The sequence below is a fragment of the Notolepis coatsorum genome, assembly GCF_963971535.1.
Source record: "Notolepis coatsorum genome assembly, chromosome: 9".
Classification (NCBI taxonomy): Eukaryota; Metazoa; Chordata; class Actinopteri; order Aulopiformes; family Paralepididae; genus Notolepis; species Notolepis coatsorum.
The window spans coordinates 125,348,193-125,372,406 of NC_140173.1; positions in this window are offsets into that span (position 1 = coordinate 125,348,193).

Here is a 24,214-nt window from a genome sequence, read left to right on the forward strand (position 1 = left end):
CTGTGTGTTGTTTGTTCTCTAAATTAGTCATTGCTTGAGTGGGGGTTTATTGACTATTTCTGTAACACCAGTATCACTTAAAACACCCTCTACGGTTGAAAGGGCACACATTCCTTTTTGCAGTATGGTTCTCTAATTTATTCACACATATTAATTATGAAATTCCCAGGCAATATTACCACAATAGTCTAGCAACGTTCAAGACAGGGGAGGGGAGAATTGGAATTAGGAAATTGGGATGGGGGAAAATAGAAAAATAAGGAGAAAAAGTGGATCAAAAAAAATAGTGGATACATTTGTGCATCATTACTTTCAGGGAGAAATTATTTCAGTAATCTTTCCAGTAGGCTAAGCTTACAGTATATTAGTTGTGATGTGACAGACTTGTTTCATTTGTATAGCAATCTACACATTAAGGCATGGTATAAGCAGAATCCACAGTGTGTGTTTACCCCAGTTAGTCAAAATAGTATACAAACTCCCTGTACTCCTTTTAAGCCAAAATCATATTTTTGTCCAGTAGTACAGAATACTACATTGAGCACTTTCGAGAAAAAACTCGTCGATTATCAGTGAGTTGCTTCCAGTCAACATGTACAAAACGGACACACACAGAGACAGCGTCGATCGGGGTAGAAATAAATATCAGATCAACGATCAAATTTATATATAGTGTTCTTACCTACCTTGTATCTGATGTAATGCAAAAGAAAGAATCCAATTATCTGATCGCCATTTGAAGTACTGGGCGCGGAGGTCCGTGCCACGTTCAACACCATTGCATATTGAAGGGGGGGGCAGCCTCGCAGATGTATCGTTGAAACAGGTTACCTCGCCTGAGTATTTAAACCATGCCTGCATGGCTTGGATCGTCCCAGAAAAGAAACTACACAATTCCCAGTGGAGTGCAATACCAGCTGGAAGGCGGCGGTATTTGCCCTTTTGCGAGCTCAGACCCATTCCCAACGATAACATCAGGCTGGATGGATGAAAATGAATGGATATAACTAATAGAAGAAATAACTATTAAAACCCGAGTTTTCTCGTGATTGGTGCTGAACGGTTGGCGAGTTAACCCGACTTTTCTCGTGGCTGGCATAGAATGAGTTAAGAGAGCTGACAAGGGAGGAGCCATAGTGGTTTGGGGTGTAGAACAATACGTTAAGGAGGCGTCCCGACAACTTCAGGACACTACTTTACCTTCTAACCCGTCAACTATATTAGCAGAAGAACTTAAAGATTTCCTGGTTAGGTCGAAAGAAAGATTATCTCCAACCAAGAATTTAAGTTCTTATACAATTCTAACCCTCGTATGGCATCCTTCTATTTATTGCCTAAGATACATAAGAACCTTACTGAACCACCAGGGAGACCAGTGATTTCAGGGAACGATAGCCTAACTGAACCTATATCAAAATACGTAGATTTTTTTATTAAGCCATTACTTCCAACGTTCCCAGCTTATTTGCAGGACACTACAGATGTTCTTAATAAAATCAAAGAGCAAGGTAATATTGGACCAGACACCTATTTGGTGACAATGGATGTAGAAGCCCTTTATTGCCCATGATCAAGGCATGACAGCCATGAGAATTTTTTTAGATACTCGCACTGACTCACAGGACCCCCCTACAGATTTTTTGGTCGAACTCACTAAATTTACTTTACTTAACAATGTATTTTTATTTCAGGACAAAATGTATCGACAGGTAAAAGGCTGTGCTATGGGTGCATATTTTAGCCCTTCATATGCAGGCTTGTTTATGAGTAAATGGGAGGAGGACTATGTGTTCAACACTCAAAACGTATTTAAAGATAAGATCATCTGGTGGGCCAGATATATAGATGACATCAGTATGTGGTGGAAAGGCACTATTGATGAATTGAAAGCATTTCATAGTTATTTGAACAACACCAACCCGAATATAAAACTGTCTCTAGATTTGAGTCCTGATAAGATCTATTTTCTGGACTTAGAAATCACTAAAGATTCGAATGGTGACCTACATACGTCATTGTACAGGAAGTTAACGTATACTATATTACATGCAGAGAGCTTCCATCCCTCTACTCAACAATGTCCCCTACGGTCAATTTAAAAGAGTACGTAGAATCTGTGACAGTGAAGCTGACTTTAGAGAAAAGAGCAGAGAAATGTATGATCGCTTCAGAGAATGTGGCTATACACATAACACTCTTAAAACAGCTATACCAGAAGCCGCTACTGTAGAACGTGACTCTCTCTTAATAAGAAAGACACAGAAAGAGAAAACCGATTTTGGTTTTTCTCCACCACTTATAGCACTAAGGCCCTTGCTGTTCACAATATAATTAAAAAGAATTGGAGCCTGATCCAATGTGATGAGGCCCTGTCTAACATATTCCCTGACCCCCCCCCCCTTTGTACATTTAGTAAAAACAATTGTTTTACATTGCTCATTGATAGACTACAGGCCACCTCATTCCCAGGTTTAAATGACTCCATAGACATGTTGTCATTTCTATAGGCTAAGTAGGTTACTTTATTATATAGTATTCTTTGTATTTTTTTGCATTGCTCATTGCTCTTACATTGATATTTTTGATATTTTCTTTATTATTATTTTTCTATTCTATTCTATGTTTGATTTGACTCATTTCCTTATGTTGATTCAATACTTTGAGTGTGTATATATATTAGAGCTGGGCCGTTAATGGCGTTAACGTGCTGCGTTAACGCTATACTAGTATTGCGCGATAATATAATTAACGCATTAATCTAAAAAAAAAAAATTACCTTTTATTTACCCAGGGTAGGTTCGCTGAGCACAGATGCTCTTTTTCAGGAACGCCCTGCTTCACATTCACACAGTTCCATTCACACCTGGGAGCTGCCCAGTACAACCACAGTTGACACCATTGGCCACTGAGCAACTCCACTGGAGCAGTTGATTCAAGCCATGTCACATAGTTCAAGTTTGAAATGATTCTTTCTGTTTTGCTCCTGAGAGTGTGCTAGATACTTTACTGTACTGGTAATATTATTTATTTGTGTTAACTTCTGAATAAAACAACTTATTAAACACAAGTACATCTTATTGAACATTATTTTGATATTTCATTACCAATTATCATAGCAAAACAGCTTTTTCAAACAGTCTGTAATGCATTTTGGAAACGGGAGATGGGCTCATGGTGTAATGGGCCACCTGGCCTGAGAAACATAAGGAGGAAAGAAAAAGTAAGGACTTACTTCTGGTCATTATTTGGGTAGAACACACATATTTTGAATGCCTTCGGTATTTTTTTTTTTTTTTTTGCCATTTTAATCTAGAAATCCAGGATTGCTGATAGATTAATCTAGATTAAAAAAAATAATCTATGCCCACCTCTAATATATATATATATACATATATAATGTATTCATCTTTTATTTTATATATTTAGTATTATTGTACAGTATATTCCTTCCACAGTGTAAGATCCTGATCAAACTGGCCAGTATCACGTCTTCGTCTGTTTGACTCTCCATCCAATTCCTCTGCGTTGTGTCATTTTAATGGTCCTGACGTCTCTGACACTGGCTGATAAGATCCTTATCTCCCCCGTTAGTGCAATCCATAAACCATAATAATTCTCCACCTCCGTAAGAATCCGACACTTCGACACCGTGAAATACCTTATGAGGAAAAGCGTTGTTTTATTGCTATAAACAGAACCTCATAATCAGATGTTATCAGATGTTATCAAATTGTATCGTCCTTGAAGAGTCTATTCTAATGATCTTTCGGTGTGTTCGTCTATCGTCCTTTTGTTATTCAGTCCAATAGTGTTCAGGCCTGGTCTTTAGCCTAACCCTCCTCGCGTTAGCCGAAGCTAAAGATGATGTGGCATTCTTCCTCCCCCCCCCCCCCCCCCCCTTGAGTGTCTTCTGTGTGATCTCCGTCCTACCCGCTCTTGGTCAGATTCTAGTCTGCCCTACACCCGGAAACACCGTTCGACTTATAGATTCTCGCCGTAGCAACGATAGCCCACCCCTTTCTGGTTGTCATGTGCCGCGTTGTCATGACAACTACGTTAATAACCTTTCACACCATTAAACGTTTCATTCACTGTTGCATTAAAGAGGTCACCCCTCTCCCTCGCTCTGGGATGGGACTCGCTATCAGTGTTATGTCTTCAGCAAAACAAAACACCCTGCTCAGTGTGGTGCTCACTCGCTCTGAACCAACCTCTGCTAAGCCAAACACATTTCTGCCCTCTCTGACCTGGCACCGTTAGATGCTACCATCTTCCCCCAATCTATACATCACATACATTGAAAAAGCACCCCAAATCTCTCAACAGTGACATATTTTTTGACATAGCCTACCATTAAGTGGATTGTATCTTTGCTGACCCTTTCTAACTATGTCATGTTATATAATATGCTGTGCCTCCATTCATTTAGCACCAGCTGTCTCTCATTGTAATTCGACTCTCCCAGAGTTCTGGATTCTCTATATTAGTCTTAGTTTGGTCTTAGTTATCTATACCCTGATGAAGGCCCTATGTAGGCCGAAACATGTTGGTTTATTTTAAATGATCTAAATAATGTGAGCCATTAAATAAAGGCTTTTTAAAATTTGTAGAGCTCAACTTTTTTTATAACTATAACGGATCCTACCCCGGATTTAATCCAAAGAGCACCTACTGAAACACAAAACCAAGAACGCTGTAGCCCTCTCCATATCCTCTTTTTGATAGAATATAGAATATCAAGGGCGGTTAGGTGGCGTAGCGGAGATTGCGTTCGTCACCAACCCCGTTCACACTAATACAATGGACCTGTCTCAAAACCCTGCCCTCTTTTCTTGATCCTCCAATCACAGCTGTCGCTTACCTCTGACTTCCTCGTACAAACTTGTACGAGGAAGTCAGAGGTAAGCGACAGCTGTGATTGGAGGATCAAGAAAAGGGGCAGGGTTTGAGACAGGTCTATTGGCTGTATTAGAGGGTGGGAGAAGCTGGTGGGGTGGGTCCAGGTCGTTGTAAACAGCGACTCCTACAGTTCGGTCGGGGCACCTGCTAAGCGCGGATAGGACCTGAGTGGGATAGTGTGATCCTTCCACACGCTACGCCCTCTCAGGGAGGATCCGCGCTGCCAGGTGAAAAGAAGCGGTTGATTGGCTGGACGTGTGTCGGAGGAAGCACGTGATAGCCTCCACTCTCCCAGATGATCTGACTGTGGGGGGTAAGTGCGCAGCGACCAGGAAGGGGATTGGGAATTGGCATACGACTAACATTGGGATGGGAGAAAATCGGAGGAAAAATGGAGGGGGAAAAAAATAAAAAAAATTAAAAATAAAAATATAGAATATCAGGCCTATAAATTACCTTATTATGGCCAAGTCATACATCTATGGATCGGCCTGAATCTCCTCTTTCCAATGGCAGAGGTAAGATCGCCCGGTACAGGGCAGCAAAGACTGTGAATGAAATCTACTGTAAGTACAGTTACTTTTGTATAATGTCCATAGCTCCGCCATTTTTTACCGGATTGTAATGCATATTTTTCCTAGAAGTTCACAGAAAGGTAAAGAAACAATATACAGTACATTGTATTTTATGACAATAACATAGAGGTTTGTTCCACCTGTGAGATATAAACACGATTTTCACATCAATATTTGTTAAATAAAAATGTTTGGACTACATTTGTATGCAGCTAGTGTGAGCTCGGTAGTGTAGTTTTATAAAATGTATGAAAGCCCTGGGTCTCCTCTTTCTTAGGACTACAACGATTTCATGACAGCTTCCTGTCGTCGCATCTAAATTGTACGTTTTCCGCTGCACTGCGCAGAGATTTTTATAAGCTCATATTTAGCTAATAACACTTTAACAATAACACGCTAAATTTTTTAAAGAAATGCAACATCACTTAATACGGACTGTATTGATCTATTTGTGACATGAAATAAATCTCGGCCTGGTACAGATCGGGCTTAAGAAGGTTAGAACTGTGCCTCTTGGGCTAAGCTGTCAAGTTAGGAATGACAGCTTGTTGAAAGCTTGCTAGAGTCGTGTATGACTTGTAAGATGCCTACTTGCGCAGCAGATTACATAATCATTGCAGGTAGGTTAGCTAGCGATTTCAGTGATTGCCATCTTTGCAAGATCGAAAGTTTGACCTTAGCACTTACTTTCTGGTACCTCAGAGGTTGGATAAAGCGATCTTGCCTAATCTGCAAGCAGGTGAATGCAATGCGCAAGGAGTTTAACATTACAAACATAAAATATATGAGAAGTTCACACACGAGGAGCAGCCCTCAATTCAATGTTGGGTCCCTAAATTGGCCCTCAGTCATCAAAATGTTGAGAACCCCTACTATAGACATTAAAAGAGAATCCATAAAATGTGATTACTTAACTTGTGATGGGCAGCCATTATCTACCATTCCCTCTCTTGGCAAAGTATTAGAACAGAATGTGCATTACACTGAGACCTCCAGCCATAGGACTTGGCTTAAATCTACTTAAGTATGAGTATGAGTATATGAAAACTCTCATCAGAGAACATTAAGGACTGAAATTATAACATTCTCCAGGCACTGTGCACAACCCATAATCCCCTGCCTTCAAGAACAGTACAGATGTGAAGGCGAACCAATAATTATATATCAAATAGAAAAAAAAAGACAGTGCTGCTAATTATTTAATGGATTGGACACTTTAACTGTGCTGACCAGGAATGATGTTGGTGGATTTGCAAAAATGCTAAGGCATTAGAGCAACACTTGGCTTGCATGTTGACTCCCAATGCCCACAGTTGTGCCAGATTGACACATAAGGTACTAAACCACCGTGCATTTACAGGAGACAAATCAATGCATTATTCACTCTATACTGTCTTGATGAGGAAGCCGTTCCGAGTCATTTATACTTTGTATTACAACTGCTGTATTTAGTCAAATGCTTACAGTAGCCATCACCTATCACATATAACAATACGTCTAGTGTTTCACTTTCAGAGCAATCGCTCTAGTGCAGAAAGATTACCTCCTTTTGTGTGTCAACAGAAGAGGGACATATCCACACTGTTACAAAGGGCCAGATTAAACCGAATATATATATTTATTGCCTGAGATCCCATGTATAATATTTGTATATCGTTTGATATCCCTTGTATATTCTTTGTACATATACACGGAATATCCCTTTACCTGGTACAGGACAGACCATAATATTCGTTCTCCTATTGGAAGCGATCCCCTAGGCGCCACGGCCATACCCCCCAATGTCTAGTTCAAAGCCACCGTCAAGGCTTGTCTCAACATGCCCAGTTTTGCGCATTAATACGAGACAGAACTGAGGCTGGTACTAGATTATTCACCGTACGTATAAATACGTTGCAGGTGGATACAGCAGTTAGTTACCCGAAACGTGTTACCCTCAAACGAGTTAACCCAACAAGTTAAAGCCTTCATCACGAGTCAACGACCAAGTGAAGTGAGCAACTTTGCGTCTAAATAGAGCACTTATAACCGCGTGCGAATAGGATAGTAAAAGTGTCAGAGCTTAGTGAAATAACATCAAGTTCGACCTAGTTAATGTGAAGTACCGTGCACAGGAGAATCTACACCGGTGAATGCAGAGCCTTTTCCGGCTGGATTATATTGATTTTGGTACCGTGGTTGCTGGAGCAGAGAACTGTCTACCCCGCTGCTGTGTGGGATTTACCCGTGAGGAGCATCACTCGAGCCCGTCTCTAGGAGAGGCTGGCTGGCTTTCACCTATGCTGTCGCGCATACTTGGATTATAGCTGCTGCTTTCGTCTGCCGATCAAGGGAGTAATGTACCGCCTCCCGTAGCTGGAGCTTATTGATTCCTCGTTGATCCAGACTTTTGCATTCGAACATTCCTCTCCCCTGCTGGCTTACAACCGGACGGAACCCCTTAGTATCTCCAGCTGACCTACTAGTGCAGGGGTTCTCAACCTTTCTGCTGCCAAGGCACCCCTGTGTCCAAAAAAATATTCCGGGGCACCCCTACATACGATAAAGACTTTTGCGGTCCTGTCTTTTTTGCTATAATGATGACAAAAGTGCTTGCTTTCAAAATAACGTTTATTTAACCCATTGAAACCGGGAAACACATTTGTGTGTATATGCAGGCTATATAATGCATTATTAGCAGGCGTTTCAGGTCTAAATGTATAAATAAATATAGCAATAGTGTGACCATTTCTCAAACAGAAGATCATGTATTTTTTTTTAAATACAGAAAAATATCAATAAAGTGCTATCTGTTGCAGCTGCACTGTTTTCCATAAAAATAACATAGTGTGACCATTTATCAAACAGAAAATCATGTATTTATTTTTTTAAATACAGAAAAATATCAATAAAGTGCTATCTGTTGCAGCTGCACTGTTTTCCATAAAAATAACATAGTGTGACCATTTATCAAACAGAAAATCATGTATTTATTTTTTTAAATACAGAAAAATATCAATAAAGTGCTATCTGTTGCAGCTGCACTGTTTTCCATAAAAAATAACATAGTGTGACCATTTATCAAACAGAAAATCATGTATTTATTTTTTTAAATACAGAAAAATATCAATAAAGTGCTATCTGTTGCAGCTGCACTGTTTTCTATACAAATAACATTGTGACCATTTCTCAAACAGAAAATCATGTATTTATTTTTTTAAATACAGAAAAATGTCAATAAAGTGCTATCTGTTGCAGCTGCACTGTTTAAAAAAAAAGAAAACTAGTGTGACCATTTCTCAAACAGAAAATCATGTATTTCTTTTTAAAATACAGAAAAATATCAATAAAGTGCTATCTGTTGCAGCTGCACTGTTTTCCAAAAAAAATAACTAGTGTGACCATTTCTCAAAATGTCTCAAATTATAAATAAATACAGAAAATAAGCACTTGTGGACATTTCTAGCTCAGTGTGAGGTCTGCTGCTGCTTCTGGCTAATGATACGGTCAATACGTGGGGAGATCGATGACAAGGCAACACGCATGTCATCCTCAAGGCTCAACTTGGCCCTATATTTGGTTTTGAGAGCTGTCATGGATGAAAATCCAGCTTCACACAAATATGTGGTGCTGAATGGTATCAACACCTTAAGTGCTGCATCGTGAGTTACTTGGTACTCAGCACCACACTCTGACCAAAATGTTTCCACGGGCACTTCACCGAAACGAGCTCTCCAGGTGGCATCAGATGATATATCAATGAGTTCTTCCAAGAGTTTGGATGGATATGTGTCAGGAAGCTTCATCTCGATGTCGTCTGTAAAGGGGTTCTTTATCCACAGGTAGGTAGCTACTTCCTCCTCGCTGAGTTCAGGGAAATAACTGTTGAACTTGTCCAACATCCCTGACAAGTGTGCTGTTACCTGGCGCTTAATGGTTCTGAAATCCATGTTTTTGTCCTGAAGGAAGGCATGCAACTGTTTGAACATATCAGTGATTCCTGATGAGGCTCGACTTTTCCACATTTGTAACTTTCTTTTGAAAGCCTCCACTCTTTCATGCTGGGTAATGATGTTTGTGTTTCCACCCTGCATTGTTTTGTTGAGTTTGTTTGTTTCATTAAAGATGTCTGCAAGGTAGCTGAGTTGAGCCAACCACTTCTCATCCTTGAGGAGCTCAGCCAGTTCAGGTTTCTTGTCTGAAAGGAAGGTATGCAGTTCCTCCCTGAGGCTGAACAGGCGCATCAACAAGTTTCCCCGGGACAGCCATCTTACCTCAGTATACATGAGCAGGGAATGATAGTCAGAACCCATCTCTTCACAGAGGGCAGTGAATAACCTGGAGTTTGTGGCTCTTGCTTTAACAAAGTTCACAATGGTCACAGCATTGTTCAAAACTTCGTGGAGCCTGGGATCAATGTCCTTTGCGGCAAGCGCGTCTCTGTGCAGAACACAATGCATTGAGACGGCACGGGGAGCGACAGCTTTTATTCTTTGAACTACTCCGGTGTGTCTGCCTGTCATTGCCGCGGCTCCATCTGTGCACACTCCAATGCAGTTGCTCTAGCTTATTCCATTTGACCTCATGAAATCATCCAGTGCTTCAAAAACATCTTTTGCCATTGTAGTCGTCTTGAGCTCTTTACAAAACAAAAAGTCTTCCCTTATCTCCTTTTTCCATTCATAGCGAACGTATGAGAGTAGATGGGACATTTTAGACACGTCTGTCGACTCGTCTAATTGGATGGCAAAATCATTTCCACGAAGGCGTGCAGCGCACTGTACCATTATATCCTCCGACATTGACGAGATGCGGCGTTTAACGGTGTCATTTGACATCGGTATTTTTGATAACTGCTTGGCCTTTTCCTCTCCAAACAATTCTCTGACTATCTCAGTTGCACAAGGCATAACCAAGGTTTCCCCGATAGTATGAGGCTTTTTATCTTGAGCTATCTTCTGGGCCACGACATATGATATTTTAAGCAGTTTCTTATCCACAGCGGTACTCTCTTTAATCCCTGCTTGTGTACCACACAGCTCTTTTGCCTTTCGCTCAAAAAATTCCCTGGTCTTGTCCTTGTAATGGCCATGTTTTGTCTGTAAATGTCTGATTAACTTGGAGGGTGCCAAAGACTTGTTGGACAGCACTTGAGAACAAATTACACATTGTGGTTGTGGTGAGCTTTTGCTCCCAGGGAATACAACAAAGCCATAATTAAGGTAACCATCTTCATATTTCCGACATTTTGCCAGTTTTGGTTTAGCCGAACATTTTAGCTTTTTATTATTGAAGAAGAAAAAGAAAGCAATACGCTTGGACCAGCACTCACAGATTTTGGTTATTTAATGGCAGCCTGAAACAAACATGTTTCGGAACAATTATGTTCCTTCCTCAGTGTTGCTGGCTAGCTGTTCCGAAACATGTTTGTTTCAGGCTGCCATTAAATAACCAAAATCTGTGAGTGCTGGTCCAAGCGTATTGCTTTCTTTTTCTATTATACTCCACGGGATTACAGCACCCAGTGTTATATTTTGTGAGCGCAGTCTATCTTGACTTATAGCTTTTTATTATTAACAGCTTCTGTGTCATCATCTTCTGTGTCCAAGACTGGGTCAATCTCAGCGGTCGAATTGGTAATAGAAGGTACTGAATTGGTATCGGTAACTGTAACCTGTTTCGATGGACGAGTCAAAAACGTGTCCATTTTGTGTGAAAATTCAGCTTTGCGTTTCACGTTGGAAATATTATTCTAGCGAGGTGACGCTTGATTATGACATCACATCCTGCCATTCTTTGTTGACGGTCGGCGATACAATGTTGACTTATAAAACAGCTATATATAAATGTAATCTGCAGAGTGCCTTTTACTGTTTATCTGTTAAATACAGTTTTCATTCATTCATTCATTCACATTTTGTATCATAATAATAACACAGCAGCGGATACACTCACTTTGTCTGCACTTGGCGAGTAGCCCATCACCGTAGCCCAAGCGTGTAATTAGCACGCTTGTGATCCGGTCTTGAACTTTCCATAACGTGTCTCGATAAATCCATTTGATTAGATCCAGCACTGAATGCATTTAGTAATTATTATCACGACAGCCGCCCGCTTTGCAATTCATTGATAACGGATCAGAGCCGGCTCTGTAACGGAGATAGGACCTGTGATGTGACGTCACACGAATGCGACTTCTCTGGAAATGCGTTGGAAAATCTGTTGGTAAAAGCAATGACTCCTGACGCGGACGTTAAGTTGTTTCTATAATAACTTTACGAAACGTGTGAAGACATTTTGATCGATTTCTTTTTTAGTTCATGTTATTAGATTAGGCAATTATTGTATACACATGAAGCACTAGATAGACTATTTGTTTAGTTAATAGTTGTCATTCTATATTCTTAAAGAAACATTCCCATCAGGCATCTCGCGGAACCCCTGGCAGCTCTCCGCGGCACCCTTGTGTGCCGCGGAACCCCTGTTGAGAACCGCTGTACTAGTGTACCATATATAATTCTTGTGCTACAGGTGGTATCAATTATCCCCTTCGTAGTATGCTCATGGACTTACGCTCTTGACCTATTCATGCACATTCTTCGCCTTACAAGCGCAACTCTCAATCTTAATAAATAATGTAAGATAATCTTGGTGCTCTTCTAATAAATATTATTATAAACAGTACTTTCTTGTTAAGCCGTGTTATTGTGGGGGTGTTCATCACATATACCTGTGTACTGTATGGCCAGTAGTAATGTACATAACGCAGTAGTGGTTTAATGATACCATACTTATTCAATACAGTCAGGGAATTGTACCCCTCAGTTACAATTGGTCCTTCGAGCCGGATGGTAATTAGCGTAATATTAATATAATATTAATATTGACATGGCCAGCGGTGAACACTCCACAAACGGCTCTCCTAAGCTAGAACGCCCGACGCGCAGACGGCAGCCACCTCCTTACCTAGAGGACTACGCTGCCAGTCTACTACCTAGCTTTATAAAGAAGTTAAATACGGATAAAATAAGTAAAGCGGATAGCCAAAGTATGTCAAACCCTACCGACCAGGCGACCCTGCCAGTAGAGACCCTAGTGGGTTCTAACGTAACTGACCAAGCTCACGGGGGGGACCAGGAGGGACATGACATGACTTTACCCCCCGACAACGCCAACGGGACAGTCCCCGGAGAGCTCCAGGATAAAGAAAGCGCTCCAGGGACGGAACCCGACCCACTACCAGAAGAGACGCACACCCAGGAGATGGACCTCCTCGGAGCGCGACAGGAGAACGGATCTCCAACGAGCACTGCCAGAAGCCGATCACCTCCGCCTGTGTCTTCCCCCAGCGAAGCGGACAAGATGCTGGCGCAGGCATTCATCGCCACCCTGGCAGCCTCCACCGAACGCGATCGACTTCAAGCGCAACAGACGAGCGAGCGCGAACAAGCTGCAGACCAACGAGAGCGCCTTCACGCGCAACTCCAAGCGCAAGCCCTCAGTGAACGCGAACATTCTGCAACCGAGCGAGAGCGCTTCCAGGCGCAACAAAGGAGTGAAGACGACCGCATAAGACTGGAGACCAGACGCCTTCAGACGGAAGAGAACATCGAAAGAAGCCGCGCCGATGCACAGCGCGACGCCGCCAATGCCCAGCGCGAAGCAGTGCGCGACGCCGCCCATGCCCAGCGCGAGGCAGAGCGCGACCGGCTGCAGGCGCAGATGATGGAAAAATGTATTGCCATGGCGACACCCCCTCTCTCCGCACGGAGCTCCCGGAGATCACGACAAGGGTCTAGGGCACATTCCCCTACCCGACCAAGCGACCCGGGACCCCGCCAACAGGAGGATCCTGTCCACGTCTCCGAACCCCCTCCCCGGCCGGTCCATACGAGACCCAGCAACCGGGAAGAACCGGACCACGCCGAGAGACTGAACAGAAGACTCCAGGACTTAGCAGAGGAAGAGGAAGAGGAGGAATGTCAAGCCGACCAGCAGCAACGTACTCTGGACCAGGAGGCCCAGTACAGCCCCGACCAGCAGCAACGTACTCTGGACCAGGAGGCCCAGTACAGCCCAGACGTCAGCCCAGAGGCACTGCGCTACAAACCCCCGACTCAACTCACGGGTGAGTTTGACGCACCGTCAGCACCGAGGAACAGCACCTGGGTACCCGGCCCTTGGTACCCACCAAGTACCAGCCCACGACGACACGTACGGGGAGACTCGCCCAGGAGGCCTCTCCCCCAACGCTCACCGATGTGCCAGCCATCCATGGCATCGTACCTTGGCACACCGACGTTCCCGGACTTCACACACGAGAACAGAGCACAGTACACAGAGCTACGAATGTGCTTAGAGACAATGATGTCCGATGTCCCCGATGAGACGTACAAGTATGCTATCCTACTCAAGCACCTGAAGGTGCCCAGAGCGCATAATATAGCGCTGGCATATTCCAACTCAAGTACCCCATACACCGCGGCTCTAGTAGCCCTCGACCAACGTTATGGACGCATATGGGACTACGTGATACAAGAGATAAGAGACATCGACCGTCTCCCCCCAGCCAGAGACAACAGAGCATTAGATGACCTCTCTATCAAGGTACAGTCCCTGGTAGGGATGCTGGGGTCCCAAAAGGAAAAAGGGATATACGAACTGTACGCTAACTCTAATGTAGAAAGGATATTAGAGAAGCTCCCTCCCGCCCGACAAGAGCGTTTTCGGCGGCAGAGAGACCACCGTGACCCCAACGGCCCAGAGGCATCCCTCCTAGACTTATCTGATTTCCTCGCCAGGGAGGTCAGCAGCCTACGACTGGACACGTTCGTATGGAGTGGACCAAGCCCAAGACCAGGACCTCGGGGATCAAATGATAACCGCCGGTCGGTGACCGTTATGCACCAAGCCGAATCAGTACCGCAGCACAAGAACCACAACACCCCCTCGACGAAAGAGGAGTGGAAGATTGAATGCCAGTACTGTGAAGGGGAACATCGGCTGTATCAATGCGACACTTTCGGAAAGCTGACCACGGACGAGGTGAGTCAGTGGATCAAAGACCACCGCCGCTGCTTCCGCTGCGCGCGCAGCCATATGGCAGCTGAGTGCCGCTTGAAGAAGAAGTGCAGCAGGTGCGGCGGTGCCCACTTGGAGGTCCTGCATGACATCAACAGGCGTCCGCCAGGACAACAAAGTGGGCCCGTCACGGTAATGTACCAGGCCGAGGCGGTGGCACCAGTACCGAAGACCCACCAGACCGCCCCCTGGTGTCCCGACTGCTACAGCAGACACTGGGAGTCACGGTGCCACTCGGACGACCGCGAGTCAGCACCACTCCAGAAGATCCAAAGCAACCGACCAACAGGAGTGCTCCACATTGACCAGCATAGCGGGACCCCCCGAGTGCTCATCAAAGTGGTCAGAGTGCTCCTGAGCTACGAGGACAAGGTCCTGGACACTTACGCCGTCCTAGACGATGGGTCTGAAAAGACTCTCCTCCTCGCTTCCGCCACAGCCCAGTTGGGCCTGCGGGGTGCCAAAGGTACCATGACAATACGCACCATCAGAAGAGACCAGAAGACCATAAAGGGTGAAAAGGTCTCCTTCAAGATAGCAGCGGTGGACCAGCCCGAGAAGCAGTATAGTATTACCAACGTCTTCACCAGCCACGACATAGGCCTATCACAGTACACCTACCCCATCCCACAGCTGATGGCGAAGTATGTGCACCTACGTCAACTACCTATACCGCTTATCGACGGCGCCACACCGACCCTGCTCATCGGCTCCGACCACGCGGACCTCATTCTCCCAATTGAGGCGGCCCACATCGGACCCAAAGGATGCCCAGTCGCGGTTCAGACCCGACTGGGGTGGACGCTCCAGGGCCCCCTCTACGGACTTGACAGTCAACCCACGTCTACACGCTGCCTACACACAAAGGCGAGCGACACCGGCCACTCCCTCGTACAGCCCGTTGAGAGGCTATTGACATTAAGCGAGAGGCCTGTGAGAGAACCGTGGGCACAAGAGGGAGTTCGGAACTCCACCCCCCTCAGCTGCGCTCCAGATGTAGCTGACCTCGAACCCAGCACCCCAAGCGACTCCTTGATGGGGCGGCCGGAACCGGCCCCTCCTCAGACGGGGTACAGAGCAAACAAGAGAAACAGACGGAGGAGGTGGAGGCGCAGCCAAGCACAGATCAAAGCAGTCTCAGGCCCGCTTCCTCCTAACCCCCCTACCATCCCTTCCAGCCCGTCAGAAGCGGGTCAAGGACGGGGACAACTTAAAAGTGGACACAGTCGTCGTGATCATAGACCAGTCACTACCCCGAGCTGCGTGGCCGGCCGGCCGCGTAAGCAAAGTGATCACTGGTGCCGACGGAAAGGTCAGAGCGGCAGAAGTGCTCGTCCAGGGGCGGACATACACCCGACCCGTGGCGAGGCTGATAGAGTTGCCAAGGCTCCCCGACTCTCCTAATGACGACCATGACCCAGTGACTTTGTGAATTGCCCTACTCCTCACAACGGACATTGAGTAGTGGACAAGGCGGTTAATCTGTCTCTGCTTATCTAATTAGGTGCGGACTAATTAGGAGGCAGCTGTTACAAAGGGCCAGATTAAACCGAATATATATATTTATTGCCTGAGATCCCATGTATAATATTTGTATATCGTTTGATATCCCTTGTATATTCTTTGTACATATACACGGAATATCCCTTTACCTGGTACAGGACAGACCATAATATTCGTTCTTCTATTGGAAGCGATCCCCTAGGCGCCACGGCCATACCCCCCAATGTCTAGTTCAAAGCCACCGCCAAGGCTTGTTTCAACATGCCCAGTTTTGCGCATTAATACGAGACAGAACTGAGGCTGGTACTAGATTATTCACCGTACGTATAAATAGGTTGCAGGTGGATACAGCAGTTAGTTACCCGAAACGTGTTACCCTCAAACGAGTTAACCCAACAAGTTAAAGCCTTCATCACGAGTCAACGACCAAGTGAAGTGAGCAACTTTGCGTCTAAATAGAGCACTTATAACCGCGTGCGAATAGGATAGTAAAAGTGTCAGAGCTTAGTGAAATAACATCAAGTTCGACCTAGTTAATGTGAAGTACCGTGCACAGGAGAATCTACACCGGTGAATGCAGAGCCTTTTCCGGCTGGATTATATTGATTTTGGTACCGTGGTTGCTGGAGCAGAGAACTGTCTACCCCGCTGCTGTGTGGGATTTACCCGTGAGGAGCATCACTCGAGCCCGTCTCTAGGAGAGGCTGGCTGGCTTTCACCTATGCTGTCGCGCATACTTGGATTATAGCTGCTGCTTTCGTCTGCCGATCAAGGGAGTAATGTACCGCCTCCCGTAGCTGGAGCTTATTGATTCCTCGTTGATCCAGACTTTTGCATTCGAACATTCCTCTCCCCTGCTGGCTTACAACCGGAGGGAACCCCTTAGTATCTCCAGCTGACCTACTAGTGTACCATATATAATTCTTGTGCTACAGGTGGTATCAATTATCCCCTTCGTAGTATGCTCATGGACTTACGCTCTTGACCTATTCATGCACATTCTTCGCCTTACAAGCGCAACTCTCAATCTTAATAAATAATGTAAGATAATCTTGGTGCTCTTCTAATAAATATTATTATAAACAGTACTTTCTTGTTAAGCCGTGTTATTGTGGGGGTGTTCATCACATATACCTGTGTACTGTATGGCCAGTAGTAATGTACATAACGCAGTAGTGGTTTAATGATACCATACTTATTCAATACAGTCAGGGAATTGTACCCCTCAGTTACACACACTACTGCACACTGTGCAGAAATCTGGATTGAACAGTATTGCATTTTCCAGATAACAATGGGGTCTTGATCTCCTCCAAAAACCAATCCTTCCTAATTCTCATTTGTATCATAACCCTTGTGATTGAGATCCAGTGCAAATATTGATATTTAAAAATTATCTGTCCAAAAGAACATGCATACCTGTAGCATCCCTGTGAGACTGGCTTATCAGCATTATTGTAAAGGTAATTTACATGACACCCAAAGGAGGTCACTGATATTTTGAATATTCTTCTAGTTAAAAAAATGAATTATAATAAAATAAAATAAGCAAAAGTATGTTTAGGCTACAACACTTATCCTCAGTGAGCCACACCCCCACCCCCTATTTTCAATGAAAATTATTATTAGGTGACATTTTACATTAACTCTACAAAACATTTATGAACTATTAACTCATTGACCGCCGGGGATTAGACGGGCCCCGTTCTAGCACTGCCACACTTTCAAAGATAGGTGTGCGTCACCTTGTTTCAATATGTGAAAAAGAATTAATTTCTTCATCCATACGTTCCTGATCAACCGTGGTGAAGTATGGTTACAGCGTGGTCTGGGGTAATTCCCGAAAGGCTTTATACGTCAATTCTACTAGAAACGTTGCCGTTTCTTGCCTATACACGCTATTATTCCCAAATCAAATCTATATCATAGGTATTATGTTTCATCATGAATGCATGAAAGGGGGGGGGGGGGGGGTCGTTTTTTGATGCTTTGATCGACACCAACAGCATAGGTTGTGGACAGTGGCGGTTTCTCCACTAGGGGCGCTGGGGCGCCGCCCGCCCTGGTAAAGAAAGTGTTTTTTTTTTTTAAAGCCCTAGAAATAAAATAAACATGTTTAAAATGAATAATATTTACTCATTTTAAGTATGTTTGTGTATATAACGTTAATATATCAAATATAAATAATTGTTTTCATTCACAGGAAGTCACTGTCTGAAAGAGAGTAACTATACCTCTCAGGCCGGGCGAGACGCAGGGCGCACACAGTGGGCGTGCACTGGTTTCATCGCTGTATCCGTCGCAGCCAATGAAATAGGTCAAGCAAATAAATTTCGCCTATCAGTGCGTAACGCACTGTGCGTTGAAATATGATGTAATATGATGGAAGCCGGGCGCGTTTTCAAGCGATCTAGATCATCTAAGCAAGCAGGGTCCTTCCGTCCTTCCTGCTGTTGTCAGTCACGCCCCCAGTTCGGACAGTTTGAAAACAAGTAGTACTTGTGGTGCCTAACTTGGCTAACAAGAAGCTATATGGCTAGCTGGATGCAGTGGACATGGACATCAACACAGTTTGGACAGTGGATATACACTTTATCAAGCCCTTCTGCCTGCTGGACAGTGGTGCGTTTCAACTAAACAAGTGAGAGTCGCGATATCTCTCTCTCTCGCTCTCTCTCTCTCGCTCTCTCTCTCTCTCTCGCTCTCTCTCTCTCTCTCTCTCTCTCGCTCTCCCTGTTAGAGCGATGCTGTGTTGTTGTTGAACTAACTAATTAATTTCGCCGCGGGGGGGCCATAATCACCCGGACAATGAATGGTAACTTGTTTAAAATGACAAGATATACATATGTGATTATTTTTGGATGGATCAGAGAGAGAGAGAGAGAGAGAGAGAGAGAGAGAGAGGGGGCAATAGGGAATAGGGAATAGGGAGAGAGAGAGAGAGAGAGAGAGAGAGAGAGAGAGAGAGAGAGAGAGATATGTGCGTGTTTGTGTAGGGCATATTGGAAGCGTGGCTGCATTTGACTGACTGTGATCATATATTGATTGATGGCAATGGTGATAGTTGTACCTACTTAAATATTCGCCAATGCGTGGTACATGTTTGCAAAATGTTTGGTATAGCGCCCCTCATGGAGAAGAATGCACCAGCCGCCACTGGTTGTGGAGTAACGTTACACAGACATGTTGCGATCGGGGTGAAGACGCAGGATTGATATCATAGCCCTTACCTTCACTAGGATGTACCCCAAAAAGAATATTCCAATTATCTGATTGCGAGTCCCAGTATTGGTGTCGATCGTGTCGCCAACATAATCCATCACACATCATGTATTGGGAGCATTTGACACTTCTCAATCCGATCGTTATAACCACTCCATTCGCCCGACAAAGAAAAGTGAGCGCGGTGACATTTGGCCATTTCACAGGCCAAGATACAAGGTTTCAAAGGGTGTTCGATACCGGCGTCTAGCTGGATGCGGCCGATATTGGCGATCTCAGACTCATTCCCTATGGTAACACCAAGGTCCCTGGATAAATAATGAATCAAAATATCGGAAAAAAGGAAAAACGATCAAATAACGAGTATACTTGTTGTTGGCGTTCAAGCGTCGGCTGCCAATAATGAGTAAACTCGTTGTTGGCGGGGAATGAGTTAATTTTGAGTTGCAAATGTTTTATACTGGTAGATCATTATAACTGTATTATCAATCCTTATAAGGACATCTACAAACAGTTCTGCACTCATTAACACATTCCCTGCCAACAACTTATATATACGTTATTGGCCAACAACCGTTGCACACCAACCACGTATATATACGTTATTTGATAGTTTTTCCTTTTTTCCGATTTTAATATTCTATTCAATATCAGGGAACCGTATGTTGCTGTTAGAAGGCATACTGCGACCCCAAGGGTGCAGTACCGGCCAGATCCACCCAGGTGGCAGTATCGAGAGTGCAGTAAACCCTGTTCCAGACCCTGTGTCACACTCAAATGTCACCGGGCGCACTTTTCTAGTACAGGGAAACCTAGGGCTTCACTCGATCGCATTGAATCATTTTCGGGACCCCCGATCCATATGTTGTGGTGGGTTATGTCGTGGACCAAATGGACATCGGATGGACCAGATGGCGATCAAACAATTGGAATATTATTTTTGGAATAGAGAACCACTGAAACATTATTCTACAGGTCATGTTTTTGTTCCCAAAACGACATTGCAGAGCTTCAAACACACCAAGACACATACACACAACATACACACACATTTGTATAACACCAAGACACATACACACAACATACGCACACATTTTGATCACACCAAGACACATACACGCAAAATACACACACATTTCTATCACACTAACGTACCAGGAGTTCTTAAACAACTAAATTAAAAGATAATTAAAACAAAACAAACAACTGCCACCCATTTAACACATTTGGGACGGGCCACGGATAAATCCGTGTTTCGAATCCAACGGTTGAGGACCAACCACGGACATGTCCGTGGCAAGGTTGTTTTGGCTTTTATTCCATTGTAATAACCTACTCGATGTCACCGAGCGGTTCGAATTCTGAAAAGTGCATTACCGGCCAGATCCTCTTAGGGGCGCTGTCTCGATAATGCAGTGTGCCCTGTGGCAGAACGGTGCATTCTTTTTTCCAGAGTTTCCAGTTAGCTGGATTCTGGATGTGCAGCATAGTAGCTTGGAATACCTTTTGCGACGCCGAATTCACTATGCAGTAAAGGAATATATCATCAACCAATGGACATATCGATCTACCAGATGGCGATCGATAACTGAGAAATGCTCTGGGGAATCCAACCGGCCCACGGTAAGATCTTTTTCACGTAAATTACATGCTGATCAGGGCTTGTTTTGATAGCCATCCACCCGATCAACGAATGAGGCTAACGCGGTTATTGGTAATCAATAATCAGAAACGACGTCCCCCGCCCCCCCCCCCCCCCTTTCATGCATTTGTGGTGGACCATCATACCGATCATATGCAGTTTGAGTTTTAACTGTAGCTTCTGTATATCCGAAATGCCATTGGATTTAACGTTAGTAGCTATTAGCCCTGTATCTCGCGTTCCAGGAAATATCCCAGCCGAAATCCCTTATAACGCTTATATTCAAGACGCTATAAAATGAGAACGTATTGATGAAAAAATTATTTCTTTAAGCCATTTTGAAGGGACAGTTTATGGTCTCAATTGACAATGAGAATGGACAGATAGCAATACTATAAAGTATAGATTTAGCTCTACAAACAGCCCCATAGACTATGCAAGTCTGTTTAGAAATGCTGGCCGTCTACAGTGATTTTAGATGGATCCAAATGGCCATGAATGTGTTAAGGTCCCGAACAGTTTTAGAAACATTGACCCATACTACTACATTGACTTTTCAGTCAATGACAATTTGATACTTTTATTCATGTTTTTTTTTTTTTTTTTTACATTTTCACAACGCTTCTTAAGATCACCTGCTATCAAAATGTCTCAATCAAACCTGCACCACAGGGCGGCTAAATGGCGCAGTGGGCATGGCGCTTGCCACTAAAGCAGGAGATGCTGGGTTCGAGCCCAGCTCTCGGCATTGCTACCAGCTTGGCTGGTCGTTCATACTAACACAATTGGCAGTGTTAGGGGTGGGAAGCTGGTGGGTGGGGATCGGACGTTGTGGACAGCGACTCCTACAGGTCGGTTGGTGCGCCTGCGCAGCAGAATCAGGAAGCAACGGGGGCGGCGTGTCCCTCCCACGCAGACCCTCGCCGCTGAGAGATCGTGCTGTGCAGGTGAAAAGATGCAACGGCTACCTCCTCGTGTACCGGAGGGGACACGTGATGCAAGGCTTCGTCAACATTGCAGCCGGCCAGTGGGAGGCATGGCCTAACAGCGTTCAAGACAGGGAAGGGTAGAATTGGACAATACGAAATTGGGATGGGAGAAAAAATTTTAAATGGGAGAAAAAGTAGATAAAAAAAAAAAACTGCACCACTGTCTGTTGTTATTACATAATTTATTTCATTGCTTTTTATAAACATACGCATTTAAAGTTTTTCTATTTTTCAGCAAATCTCTTCATTACACCAATACTGATGTGCTGTCAGAACAGTATTATGTTTGTAGGTGAAGTATTTACCTATGCTGTCGATGCAGGGTTTACTTGTTGTTCAAGTAAGTTCAAGTTACTTGTTGTATTTTGTATTTCTCTTCATCCATTACTTAATCTTACACCAGATGTGTATCAACAGTAGTTTGTTTTCCTTATTTTCATTTGTTTGTGGTAAAAGTTCACAGTATTTTGTATTTGCCTTTTAAATCTACAGTGAGCATATGCACTTTATAGAGAACCACTGAAACATTATTCTACAGGTCATGTTTTTGTTCCCAAAACTACATTGCGGAGCTTCAAACACACCAAGACACATACACACAACATACTGTACACACACATTTGTATAACACCAAGATGCAACATACGCACACATTTTGATCACACCAAGAGACACTTACACGCAAAATACACACACATTTCTATCACACTAACGTACCAGGAGTTCTTAAACAACTAAATTAAAAGAGAATTAAAACAAAACAAACAACTGCCACCCATTTAAGGTCCCGAACAGTTTTAGAACTATTGACCCATACTACTACATTGACTTTTCAGTCAATGACAATTTGATATTATTATTCATGTTTTTCTTTTCTTTTTTCACATTTTCACAAAGCTTCTTAAGATCACCTGCTATAAAAATGTCTCAATAAAACCTGCACCACCTCGCCGTCTGTTGTTATTACATAATTTATTTCATTGCATTTTATAAACATACGCATTTAAAGTTTTAAACATTTTCAGCAAATCTCTTCATTACACCAATACTGATGCATGTGCTGTCAGAACAGTATTATGTTTGTAGGTGAAGTATTTACCTATGCTGTCGATGCAGGGTTTACTTGTTGTTCAAGTAAGTTCAAGTTACTTGTTGTATTTTGTATTTCTCTTTTGAAATCTACAGTGAGCAGTTTGTAATGGGCGATCCACTGCTGTTGATGTTTACTTGCTCAATAATTTTTTTTTAACATTTTTGGTACAGAACTCTGACTCTTTGCCTTTTTGTCAATGCAAAAACATGTACGATTTTGTGCACACACTTACACAATATATTTGAATAGAGTTAACTTGAACAAATCAAGTTAGATTTACAATAAGAAATCAAGTTGGAGTTAGTGTTGAAAATCAAGTACCCTGAACATCATTAAAGTACATTAACATTACACAATTAAATTGTGTTTACTGTAACTGACAAATATGTTGAATCAACATGTTTATTTTAAGCAATCTTAATGTGAATGAAATATGTTGTGTTCACAAGCAATAAGTAAGTGAGGAGAACGAGGAAAAGTATGTCAGTTGGACATATTCTGATCATGTGGAACCAATGTACACATTAAAATCAAGTAAATCCAACTAACCTTTTTTTGTATACATGACCTTTTGCTTTATTCATCAATTGAATGTTTTTGACTTTAAAAATAATATGTTTGTGTGATCACGATAACCTGCAATGTGAACTATCCTTATGGCCCTTTTTTGGAGTATAAAAAGTGGTTGTAGTGTAGAATTATAAGTGTTTCCCCAGACTTCAGCACAGTAATTTAAATATGGTAAAACTAGTGAACAGTAGAGAATGTAGAGTGATTTTTATCCAGAATGTGCTTTACTTTACTCATGACATGTTTTATGTGAGGTTTCCAGCATTCTATTCTATTATTACACCTAGGAATTTATTTTCATAAACTCTTTCAATAATCACATAATTTATTTTAACTTGTACTTGAGTATTTAATCTACAATTTCCAAAATAACATAATTTTAGTTTTGCTCAAATTCAATGATAATTTGTTTCTGGGCGTTTTCACACCTAGCTCGTTTGGAGCTGTTGTTCCGAAACCTGGAGCGTTTACCCCCTATTTCGGTTCAGTTGGGCATATATGAGTTAGGCATTGTTTCGGAGTTGATTATGGTTAGAAAGGTTAAGTTTAGGCGCTGTTAAGGAGCTGGTTAAGGTTAGAGTTTGTCTTAGAGAATGGCAATATTCTTTCGGAGTTGGTTATGCCTTATGGTTAAGGTTAGGCATGGTTAAGGTTAAGGTTA